The sequence below is a fragment of the Leptosomus discolor genome, chromosome 3, assembly GCF_034619465.1.
Source record: "Leptosomus discolor isolate bLepDis1 chromosome 3, bLepDis1.hap2, whole genome shotgun sequence".
NCBI classification, from domain to species: domain Eukaryota; kingdom Metazoa; phylum Chordata; class Aves; order Leptosomiformes; family Leptosomidae; genus Leptosomus; species Leptosomus discolor.
Window position 1 is genome coordinate 40901531 of NC_141393.1, and position 12302 is coordinate 40913832.

Below are 12302 nucleotides of genomic sequence, written 5' to 3' on the forward strand. Positions count from 1 at the left end.
TCTCCTTCCCTGGAGATATTCAAAACCCACCTGGACGCACTCCTGTGCAACCTGCTGTAGGTGAACCTGCTCTAGCAGGGGGGGTTGCACTAGATGATCTCCAGAGGTCCCTTCCAACCCCTATTATTCTGTGATTCTGTAATTCACTGTATTCTTACCCAAAATCAAATCCTCTTGAGGTACACATCAAACTTTGCCCACCCTTCTGCATCACCCACCAAGTGCACCCAGGTCCTTGAGCAAAAGCAATCATGCGGATGGGTTTGCCTTTGTCTGAGGCAGGACTAATGCAGACTGCCTTCCCAATATATTCTTCATGTGCACTAAGGGGACTTTATCCCCTTCTATAGTACATAAAATTTTTGATTGGGCAGGGCCAGCTTGATTGGCAGGTCCCCTAGTGTGCACTAACCCTGGTGGCTTTTGCTAATTATGTATCCCAGTGTTGAAGATCCCACCCCTCATTGCTCTCAATGTAGTTTTTAGCAGTCCATCTATAGTTCAATCTTCCTGGAGGCTGGTGCATGACAGCGGATGTGATATACCCACTCAGTGCCATACTCTTTGGCCTAGATGCCTATGAAGTTGTTTCAGAAATGAGTCCCGTTTTCTGTCTCAATTCTTTCTGTGGTGCCATGTCACCATAAGTCCTGTTTTTCAAGGCCCAGAATAGTGTTTTGGGCAGTGGCATGGGGCATGGGATATGTTTCCAGCCATCCGGTGGTTGCTTCCACCATTGTAAGCACACAGCACTTGCCTTGGCAAGTTTGTGGGAGCGAGAGATAATCAGTCTGCCAGGCCTCCCCGTATTTATATTTCAGCCATCGTCCTCCATACCACAGAGGCTTTAACTGCTTGGCTTGCTTGATTGCAGGACATAATCTATGTGATAGCATCCGTGGTCAAGTCTACCCCTTGGTCTGGAGCCCATCTCTTCATTGACATCCTGAGGTGTGAGGGGCCCATAGGACTATAAATAATTCACCCTTATGTTGCCAGGCCAGACTCACCTGAGCCAGTTCAATGTCAGCAGCCTGACCTACCTGCTGGTTGTTTTGATGTTCTTCAGTGGCCCAACTGTTGGGTACACGAGCATCTACGTGACCTACTTTTACCACCAGTTTCTCTAGTCAGGCAGCAATACCTTGCCACAACGGGGCAGCCCGAATGGGTTTACCTCTGCGCTGCCAGTTGGTCTGCTTCCATTGCTGCAGCCACCCCTACAGAGCATTTGCCACCATCCCTGAGTCAGTATAGAGATAAAATACTGGCTGTTTTTCTCCATCAGCAATGCTCTAAAGCCAGCTGGATGGCTTTCACTTCCGCAAACTGGCTTGATTCACCTTCCCTTTCAGCAGTTTCTGTGACTTGTCGTATAGTACTCTATACAGCAGCTTTCCACCTCCGATGCTTTCCCACAATGCAACAGGACCTATTGGTGGACAGCTTACTGCTTCTCATTATCTGATAGTTTATTATACAGTTGAGCCTCTTCAGCGTGCATCACCTCCTCCTCTGGCAACGATTTTTGCCTTCTGGCCAGTCCATGATCACTTCCAAAAATCCTGTGTGACTGGGGTTTCCTATTCAAGTCTGTTGTGTGATCAGTGCAATCCACTTACTCCATGTAGCATCAGTTGTGTGATGGATGGAGGACAATTCTCCCCAGCTGCTGTGTAGAGCACATTTTTAACATTGTGTCCTGTCCGGACTGGCCCAAGGGGTATGGCGTGAACTATCTCCTGTTTAATTTGTTCAAAGGTTTGTCATTATTCAGGGCCCCATTTAAAATCGTTCTCCTTCTGGGTCCCTTGATACAGAGGGCTTACAAGCAGACTGTAATTTGGAATGTGCATCCTCCAAAAACCCACAATGCCGAAGAAAGCTTGTTTTTCATTTTTGCTAGTTGGTGGAGACATAGCCGCTATTTTGTTGATCACATCCATTGGGATCTGATGACACCCATCTTGCCATTTTATTCTTAAAAACTGTATCTCTTGTGCAGGTCCCTTGACCTTACTTTGTTTTATGGCAAAACTGGCTTTCAGAAGGATTCAGACTATTTTCTTCCCTTTCTCAAAAACTTCTGCTGTGTTGCCCCATGCAATGATATTGTCAACGTATTGTAGGTGTTCTGGAGCTCCACCCTGTTCCAGTGCATCCTGGATCAGTCCGTGGCAAATGGTGGGGCTGTGTTTCCCCCCCTGGGGCAGTCAGTTCCAGGTGTACTGGATGCCCCTCCAAGTGAAAGCAAACTGTGGCCTGCACTCTGCTGCCAAAGGGATCAAGAAAAATGCATTAGCGGTTTCAGTTGTGGCATACCACTTGGCTGCCTTTGACTCCAGGTCATACTGAAGTTCTAGCATGTCCGGCACAGCAGCGCTCAGCGGTGGTGTGACTTCATTCAGGCCACGATAGCCTGCTGTTAGTCTCCACTCTTCATTAGACTTTCACAATGGCTGTGTGGGGCTCTTAAAGGGTGGGCGAGTGTTGCTGATCACCCCTTGGCTCTCCAGTTGACAAATCAGCTTATGGACAGGAATCAGGGAGTCTCAGCTGGTGCGATATTGCCGCCGGTGCACCATTGGCACCTGTTGTTCTTTGACTTCAGCAGCCCCACAGCAGAAGGGTCCTCTGAGAGACTGGGCAAGGTGGACAGCTGTTTGATTTCCTCTGCCTCCAAGGCAGCTTTTCCAAAAGCCCACTAGTACCCTCTTGAGTCCTTGAAATACCCTCTTCTGAGGTAGTCTATGCCAAAGGTGCACGGGGCCTCTGGGCCAGTCACAATGGGCTGTTTCTGCCACTCATTCCCAGTTAAGCTCACTTCAGCTTCCAGCACAGTTAGCTGTCGGGATCCCCCTGTCACTCCAGAAATACAAACGGATTCTACACCTGCATAGCTTGATGGCATTACAGTGCATTGTCACCGGTGTCCACTACAGCCTCATACTCCTGTGGATCTGACATGCCAGGCTATCGAATCCACACAATCCAATAAACCTGGTTGTCCCCTTCCTCCACCTGGTTGGAGGCAAGGCCCCTCTAGTCCTGATCATAGTATTTGTTGTTCACTTCTTGTAAATACAAATCTGAAGTCCCTTAAAGAGGACCAGAAGTGAGATCAGCCCTTCTACTCTGTCTGGGGAACTGCCTGCTGGAAACTGGATTGTCATTTTTTCAGGAAGAATCCCCTTTTTTGATTGTTTTTCCTTGTAACTCACATACCCGTACTTCTAGGGTCAAGGTAGATTTTCCATCCCACTTTCTCATGTCCTCTTCATGGTCACACAGGAAAAACCCTGTGGTCTGTACCTTCTATATACTCTCTCTTGAGCAGAGGAACATCTACTCCTAATAGCTGAGATACAGGCCCGTACAGGTAGGGAGTAGGACATATCCTCTTTGAATTGCTGGAACTCCCGGGACAGTTTCTCCACAGCCAAGATGCAGGCATGTAAGAACAAAGAGAGACTTTCTTCATACTGCTGGAGTTGGCCAGCCGTTTCATCCACCATTTGTCTCTCTCCGTCTTTCCAGGTCATTACTGCCAATGAGCTGGCATACAATGGTGTGCTCTGTATAAACTTCTGCCACATGGGTCATGTGCACTTGACTTCATCTGTGTCTTTGGATAACTGCTCGTTGTTCAGCTCATCATAAATCACCTCCAGCACGGCTAATTCCGTCAGGTACTGGATACCTCTCTCCGTGGTGGTCCACTTGCCTGGGTGACATATAACATCTTCCTTGAAGGGGTACCTTTCCTTCACGCCTGACACAAGTCACCTTCAGAGGTGTCCTAGGTTACAGTGTAAGATGTGCCCCAAAAGTATTCTATTACCATCTTCAGGAGTTGCTGAGACCAGGTGGGGCGGTGCTCCCTGCCTCCTCCCTCTGGACTGTCTTCTGTTAATGGGCACAACAATGCCTTATCGCATGACCCATAGATAACTCGCTCCTGGACTATCTCCTGTTAATGGCCCATCAAGGAATTACCTCATGACTCACCATCCCATTGTGAGATGCTCTGCCTAGGGGGAAGGAGCCAAGCATTCCATGCTAAATATAAACTGAGATCTCGAACACCCTAGCAGCCTTCTTCCACTGGATTCCCAGAGGAGTTTTTTCCCACTGGAGTTCCAGAGGACAAGAGCTACCTACCTACCACTGGACCTTCCGAGGAAGACCAGACCCTTTTTACAAGATTGCTGCTTCAACAGAACTACATCCATCACTTCAGGAGGACTGCAGCCAGCATCTTATCGGACTGCTACTATCACCCTAACAGGGTGTCAGGTTGTATTTCTGACTCTGTCAGTTTAAACCAGTGGGGGGTTTTCTCCTGCCTTGTTTTATATACATATATATATATATATATATATATTAGTAAAGAACTGTTATTCCTATTCCCCATATCTTTGCCTGAAGGCCCCTTAATTTCAAAATTATAACAATTTGGAGGGAAGGGGGTTGCATTTTCCATTTCAAGGGAGGCTCCTGCCTTCCTCAGCAGACACCTGTCTTTCAAATTAAGACAAGAGGCTGAGGGCTTGTGTCTTTTTTTCCAATTTCTTTGTCAGCCCCCTTCCCTAGGCAGGGATCCCAGCTGTTTGGCTTCCCTACCCTCTAATTCCAAACTACTGGCCCCATTACCCCAGCATCGGAGCAGCCAGGTGACAATGTGCTCACCTGGACAAAGGCTGAAATCTGTTTCGCGTATTTCACAGCTCATGCAGGGATAGGGATTGGGTGATTATCTCTGGTTCTGCCTGTTCCTCCTGTTCTCAGGGTGATCTGGTTCACCTTCATCCCTCACTAAGTGAACTGATTTTTTCGTGTATTTTTTCTTCTGTATAGGGGTAACTGATACCAAAATGGGTTGGTTCTCTGGTTCAGCTGCAGTGCCTTTCGCCAGGGTTTGAGTAGCCACAGTGCCTGTCATGGAGGTTGGAGTAGCTGCAGTGCTTGTCATGAGGGTTGGAATAGCCGCAGTGCTTGCCAGTCTATTTCCCCTCCCTTCCCCCTGAGGGTGCTGCATAATATTAAGCAGTGTTTGGCAGACACTGGCCAGGGCGCAGCACAGTGCAGTAAGTTGTGCCTCTTTGGAATAGACACAGCATTTTCCTTTCAAATATTCTATCACTTCATCAGGGTCCTGCAGTTGTTCAGGAGTGAAGTTCCAAACCATTGGAGGCGAGAAGTTCTCTAGATACCTGCCCATATTCTCACATGCCACCCATGACTATCCAGCCTTGGGGCAGATCTCTAGATGGTATTAAAAAATTTTTGTGTAACCCTAAACAAGATCTGGGACACATTCAGGAGACATAGCAATAAGAGCATGCTGGCTTAAACTTGCCAAGGATATTAAAAAATCTCAAAAGCTGTTGTAATTAGCCTGAAGGAGAAAGGTTCACATTCAGGAGCTGTGACCCCTCCTCCCCACAGCCAGCTCCCCCAGTTATATACCGAACATCCCCTTGGCTAGTTTGGCCCAGCTGTCCTGGCTGTGCCCCCTCCCAGCTTCTTGTGAAAATCAATTGTATCCCAGCCCAACCCAGGACAGCTGCCAGTGCTGGTCTGGGGGCAGGGTGTCAGATGGGTCACTGGGGGGGGGGGCATGCCTGGAGCCAACGCAGCAGAAATCCTGGTGGCTGCCATCACCCCTATGTACTCTGTGCAATCTCCCAGTGTACCTCAATGTCCCCACCAGTTACCTTAAGCTGCAGTCCAGCCAAGAAGTTGTGCTGGCATTTGCCTCAGGCAGTGTTCAGTTCAGCATTGGTTGACTGACTGTGTCTTGAACATAGTCTTTGAAATACTGGGGAGACCTCTCTTCTTGGCAGGCATTTCCTCTTCATCACTCCGCAGGCAGATCATTTCTGCAAAGGCAAGTGTTTTGTTAATCAAACCAGAAAAAATGTTTTCAGTCTCAAAGAAAATAAATTCTAGACATTTTTTCCTCCCCTCTCCACCCTTCACCAGGAGCAAGGAGTCCATTTTGAACCAGCTGGCCATCTAAGATGGGGGATGAGGCAGCATAAGGCTCATTCAGAGGACCAGGATGATGCTTGGCAAGAGATCTAGGCCTTATTCTACCCCACCAGCAAGCACAACCAGGTCTGAAGGACCTTGGGTTGACAGATGCTTTTTCATTTGTTGAATTAATATTGTTCACACCTGCACTACTATAACCCAAATAACACGGTTTGATATACCTACAGCTGTGAGTAGAATTGAGTTCACATCTTCTGTAATTTCAATCTTTTTCGATCAAGCATTGAGAAAAGGGATAGCATTTGAACTGATCTTAATTGAACAGTTTATATGCACTATGCTCATTTATCTTGCTGGTGCCCTGTGAACTTTAAATAAATTCCCGTACTTTCCATATAACTGTGGTCTCCCTGTGTGTATACCATCTCTCTGATTGAACTACAGAAACTGTACAATATGGGGTGTTAGAAGAAGTAGTGGTGCTGGTGTTTCTGATTAAGACCTTTCAGGCTGCTGTGAGAGAGACATTCTCTGTGGAAGCACTGTGTCTTCTGTGTCTTAGGTTCACCTCTCCTCTGAAAGGCTGTGCTCTGGCTGGTAACTTCCACTTCTGGCCCCAGGAGGTCTGGTCATCCAAGAAGTTGTTCTGCAATCTTCTCTCAAAGGATGTACACCTGCTGCTTTGTGTTCAGATTGCAAAATTTATATCAGAGATCAGAACTGCTAGATGAGAATTAGTAGCAAACAAAACTCCCAGGCCCTTCCCTACCCAGGATATTTTGTAATCCATGCTCCCAGCTGGCCCAGCCAGAACTGGTGGGCCTGCCCTAGTGTTGAGTAAGGCACTCTAGCTGGCCATGGGCAAGAAGAGCAGGTGGCAGAGCAGGAGGTAGGGTGGGACAGGAGCCTTAGGGCAGCCTGTGGCCACACCAGGTGCCATCATTTGGCAAGAAGTGCAAGACTGCGAAGTCCCAGGAGATGCCAGGAGAGCAGCACTGGGCTCATGGGGCTGTCTGTCCCCTGAGATGCTCCCAGGCTATGGCACCATGTGCCCACCCCAGCACAGGGTGGCACCAGTGAGATGCCCCCACTGCCTGAGGTGGGCTCCCGTCCCATATGAGCTTCTGCAGAATGTCTTCCCCCACAGGAAAGATGGGACTCAAGCCCCAGACATGCTCACTCACTGGGCTTCTGGAGCAGAGGGGCCTGAAAGAGCTGGGGCAGAGGGGAGTCAGAGGGGCTCTGTATGCCATGCTGTCCCATGAGTGTCCCTATGCCTGCAGCTGGCCCCATGTGGAACAGGTCGCAGGCCTCCAGGCTGGGGACAAGTGGGAGCTTCCCTCTCCTCTAGCACAACATTGGCTCCATGATGGTGATGCCATACTGCATGTGGGATCATGTCCCCTGAGTGAGCTGTCTAGGCTGTCCAGGGGAATCAGTCCATCCCAAAGTTCTCCCAGACTGTGGGGACAATTCCCCCCAGGTCTGCATGCAGTAAAGGGGCAACCCTTTCCAAAGGGAGCCTGCAGCTTGGGAGAGGGAAGGGAGAGCCTGTGAGAGAAGCACAGAAATGGGCTGTACCTTCCCCGGGTCCATTCCTCAAGGATAATAACCAGCACACCTGACAGCAGATTGCTCCCAAGAACCTGCCCTGTGTTTGCACTTGCCATTTGGAAACTGGCCCATGGCAGCTGGCCTGACAGGGTGGGCAGGTACAGCCTCTGCAGCCATGGGGCACCAGGGCCTGGGCAGAGCTGCCGCCTTTGGAGATGCTCCTGCAGTGCCAGGAGACTGGCTGTGTCGAGCCCAGGAGCTACCAGGGCTGTCTTGAAATCTCCGAGCACATCATGTGCCACTACTGTATGACCCGTCCAGAACTGGGTCTTCATACCTATAAACGAGAGAAAAAAAGAGTTTACTTCTCTGCATGCTTAGTATCTTCAGCTCATATTTTAAAACTCTCCCTCAGAAATGCATATTTCAGTGCAGGGTTTTCACCAAATTTACCCTGAATGCCTCACCATAAATGGAAAAGTCTCAAAGCTCATGGAGCTGCATGAAGGTTACGATATGGGATGTTGTAAATGGGATGCCAGCATCTCTGGTTGAGAGCTCTCAGGCTGCTGCGAAACAGCTTTTCTTGCTGGATGAGGTGTGTGTCTTCTGTGCCTCAGATTCGTCTCCCCTTCAGGAGTATGTGCTCTGCCTGCGGGCTGCTTCTTTTTAACCAAGATGCCTTGGTCATCCTACAAGCTCTCCTGCTTGATTTATAGTCAGTATGGTCTTCTTTCAGAAGAATGCAGTATCCTTTTTGCTTTCGAATTATTGGGAGAAAATGGGATTAGAATTCCTTGAAGTAATTAGCTCAGTTTTTGTTGAGAGCAGGGTATTTTTCTTTGGACCATACAAGGTGAAATTGCTATATGAGGGAAGGACGGATGCTGAACTGTGCATATAAATCCCAGATAAGAAAGCACATGACACTTTGAGGGAGAGAAAAAGCAATCTTCATGGGCAAGGAAGATCTGCTGAGAGGCTGCCTGATGCCTCCAACTACCTGGTATGAGGGTTCCCTCACACTCTTCCAAGCAGTGCAGAAAAACAAGCATAGCTACAGGGAACACATCCACTAATTTATCCAAGAGGAGCTGTGCAAGATATGAGAGCTGTGAGAAAGCAGGGCTTTATTTGATCTCATGATCAGCCCCTTGGGGCACCAGTACAGCACATTTTTGAAGCATACAAGGACCACTGGCTTCGCAACAGCCACACGGGGCGGGGGGGGGGGGGGGAGGGGAGCCGGCAGTCCGACCCCTGCCAGGGCAGGAGGAGGAGGCAGCCCTCCATGACTGGCTGCCCAAGCAAAGGAGTCAGGACACCCAGCTTAAATACAACCATGATGCAACCAAATGGATCACAGGAATGGCTGCAGGTTGCTCCCAGCTTGCTTTGCCAAGCACGGTTGTGGTCATGGCAGACGAGATTTCTCTTTTGCAGCATTTCCACATCACCCATCACCTATGGCCCCCATAAGGTGGGGAGGTCGTGGAGGAGAAAGACATGCATTTTCTGAAGCAGCCTTCGTGAATTGCCACCACGGGCCCCCATGTGAACCCATAGTCTTAAAAATAGAAAGTAAAAAGCACCTGCCGGTACCTAGCTGTGGTGGGTTGACCCTGGCTGATGGTTGGAGACCACCAAGCTGCTCTCTCACTCTTCTTCCTCAACAGGACAGATGGAGAAACTAAGGTGAAAAATCTTGTGGGTCAAGGTAAGGACACAGAAATAACTCACCAATTATCGTCACAGGCAACATGGGCTTGACTTAGGGAAGATTAATTTCATTTATTGCCAGTTGATGACAGAGTAGCACAATAAGAAATAAGAACAAAACTAAAAAAATCGCCCCCTGCATCTTTGGGCAGCAGTGGGTCTGTATTGAAGCTGGCTGAAACTGCCTCTGTTCAACACGGGGGCAGCCCCTGGTCTCTTCTCACAGGGGCCATCCTGATAGCTTCCCACTCCCAAAACCTTTCCACACAAGCTCTGAATAGTCTTACTTTTCTCTGGAAACCTGTGCTCAAATGGTGTCACTGTGTTTGCTCTCTCTTGGCTGTCTACATAGCACCAGGGAATATTTTTCATGACAGTGGAAGAAATTTGTGCGTAGGAGCTGCTTGGCACTTGTCCAGAAGAAAAACTAATCATTGCCATCACCTCCTTCACAGTGTTTTGCAAACTCTCAGCATTATGCAATGTCCCTCTCCAGGAAGCAGCTGTTGAGTTTTTCATCTCAGTACTGATGGAGATTTCCTCCTACCTACCAGGTGAAGGGACCAGCTGTTGGCCTGCTCAGTTACTCCAAAGGAACTAATCTGTCTCTTGCCATGGCCACCTTTCTGAAGAACATCACAGCCATTGCGTCCCTCAATGGCCCTGTGGCCAATACAATTATTCCTCTCTGTTACAGGGATAAAATCACTCCCTCTTTGCCCATCCATGAACAAAAACAGATCAAGGTCATCGATTCCAATATTCTTGATTGTTCTGAAGCCTTTGCTGACTGCTTTCAAGCCCCGGGCAACCAAAGCTGAATCCCACTAGAGACAGCTGAGGCTCAGTTACTATTCATTGTTGGGCAGGATGATCACATTGTTAAATCTGAGTGTCATGCTACTGGAGCCTGCAGCCCTTTCTCAGGCTCAAGGGAAGGAAAATTTTCAGATTCTCTCCTACCCTGGAACAGGGCACTGCACTGACCCTCCCTTTTTCCCTCTGCACCCCATAGGAAACCACCCCATTTTTCATAAGCAGGCAATTTGGGGTGGGGATCTCAGGGCTTATTCTGAAGCTCAGGTTCATGCTTAGCCACAGATCCAGGCTTTTTTCAACAAACATTTAAATAACAACTAATGTGCAGGAAAGACACAGCTTTAAATGACCTCACCTGACAGACTTTTTCATACTTATCAGGCCAAACCCTGTTTGCAGCTCTTCCAATACAACTACAGTATCTTCCATGTCTTTGTACACCCATAACTCAGAAAAGAACTGGGTTTGCTCTTTCTGTTTTTCCCTGAACCTTTTTGCTCAACTATCAAGAAAAGGAATGGCAAACAGATGTACATTAGCCCTTGATAAAATAGATCATGTGCAAAACGCAGTTACATTTCTTAGGTGCTTTCTAATCTTCTAATACTTGACTGTACTTTACATATCACCGTGGTCTCTACATGCACACGCTATCCTCAGCTCACACTCAACACATCTCAAATGGTAATTTTGGAGCAGGGATTTCACCACTCTTATAGTGAATGTCTCATCACAAATGGAGATGTCTTCTATCCCTGTGCTGCTGGAAGAGGATGGAATGGATGCTACAGCCAGGATGCCAGGGTGTCTCTGGTTAACCCTCGGGAAGGGTTGTTTGCCCTCTCTGCCTCCTTTCCATCTTCCCTTCAGAAGGAAGTGCTCTGGCTCATGGATACTTCTGGCCCCAAGATGTCATGCAAAAAGCCATTCTCCTGAACTTACAGCCATTGTCATCTTCTCCCACACAATGTGGAACCTTTTCAGCTTTGTTGTTAGGGTGAGAATTGTAATAAAGAGGCTGAGATTTGAAAGCCATGGAGCCATGTGCTCTGCTTTGGTTAAACAGAAGTAGGGATCTTTGCATCTTGACCACTCTCTCCTCGCAGGATGGAACTTGCAGGAGCTTGGGAGCAAGGGCTGCCCAGATGGGCAGAGGAGGCCAGAGAACACTGACAAGTAGCCCACTTACCTTCACTCTTCCACTGCTCTTGGGGCACCAGGTGTGAAGGAGGAGGAGTTTTGCTTAAGCCTTCAGGGCCCTTTCCCTTAGCATCTGCTCCAGTATATGGTCACACTGGTGATCAAATCCAGCACTGCAAGCCAGAATGTTGTCCTCAACAACAGAAGTTGCCAGACACTGAGGGCTGGACACCAGACAACATACCCAAACGCAAGATGACAAAGCACCTCACCTGTTTAGGAGAAATGGGGTAATCTCCGTGGGGAACAAAAGACTGCTGAGATTCTGCCCAATACCTCTGACCTCTTAGTATTTCAAAACAGGACAATGCCGAGGATTTCTTCAGATGTTTCCACTTGTTTCACACCACTAAGTCAGACATGGAGAGCTCTGAGCAAGAGGCACCTCTACCTGCATCTCCCAGAAGGAGTCAGGGAGCCTGAGGAAGCAGGTCTCCCTTTGCAGTTCCCTTTGGAGCAAAAGATCCAGCTCTGGGTAAGACAGCCTGAATGACCTTTTTAAACCCTCGCACAATCCATTACTGGAAGAGCCAGATGTTTCCTGGCCTGCCTAAAGGGTCTGTGAAAGCGCCCGTCCCTCATGCCTCCCACACCCCTGACCACCTTTCCCAATTCATCTGGCTGTGTAGGTGTCAGGGCTGGGCAGAGCCTGGTGGAGACATAATTTGCCTCGCCCAGGCCTTGAGGCAACCAACATGGAGGAAGTGGTGGCAAGAAGACATGAAGCAATGCCGGGCTAGCACTGCTTTGGCTTCTCCCCGCCTCGGCTGGGGCTGGGCCTCGCTCCGGTCCCTTGGCCAAGCTGCGCGGCCCCACTTGCGGTCACTGCGGGCTGGCACGCCCCTCTGCCGTCCCGGCTCCACTAGATGTGCGTAGGTGGGCGGGAAGCCTGTGGAGGAGGGAGGGCGGCAGGCAGGCAGGCAGGCAGGCAGGCAGGCAGGCAGGCTGGCTGGCTGGCTGGGGGAGAGGCCTGCCTCGGAATCGTCAGCCGGAGGTGGGAGCGAGCCGGCGCC

At 49.1% G+C, this 12302-nt stretch overlaps 1 pseudogene; it reads right to left on the reverse strand.

Annotated features, from left to right (window-relative positions):
* Positions 1–3099: 3099 nt before the first annotated feature.
* Positions 3100–11125, reverse strand: LOC147415818 (uncharacterized; annotated as a pseudogene).
* Positions 11126–12302: the final 1177 nt, after the last annotated feature.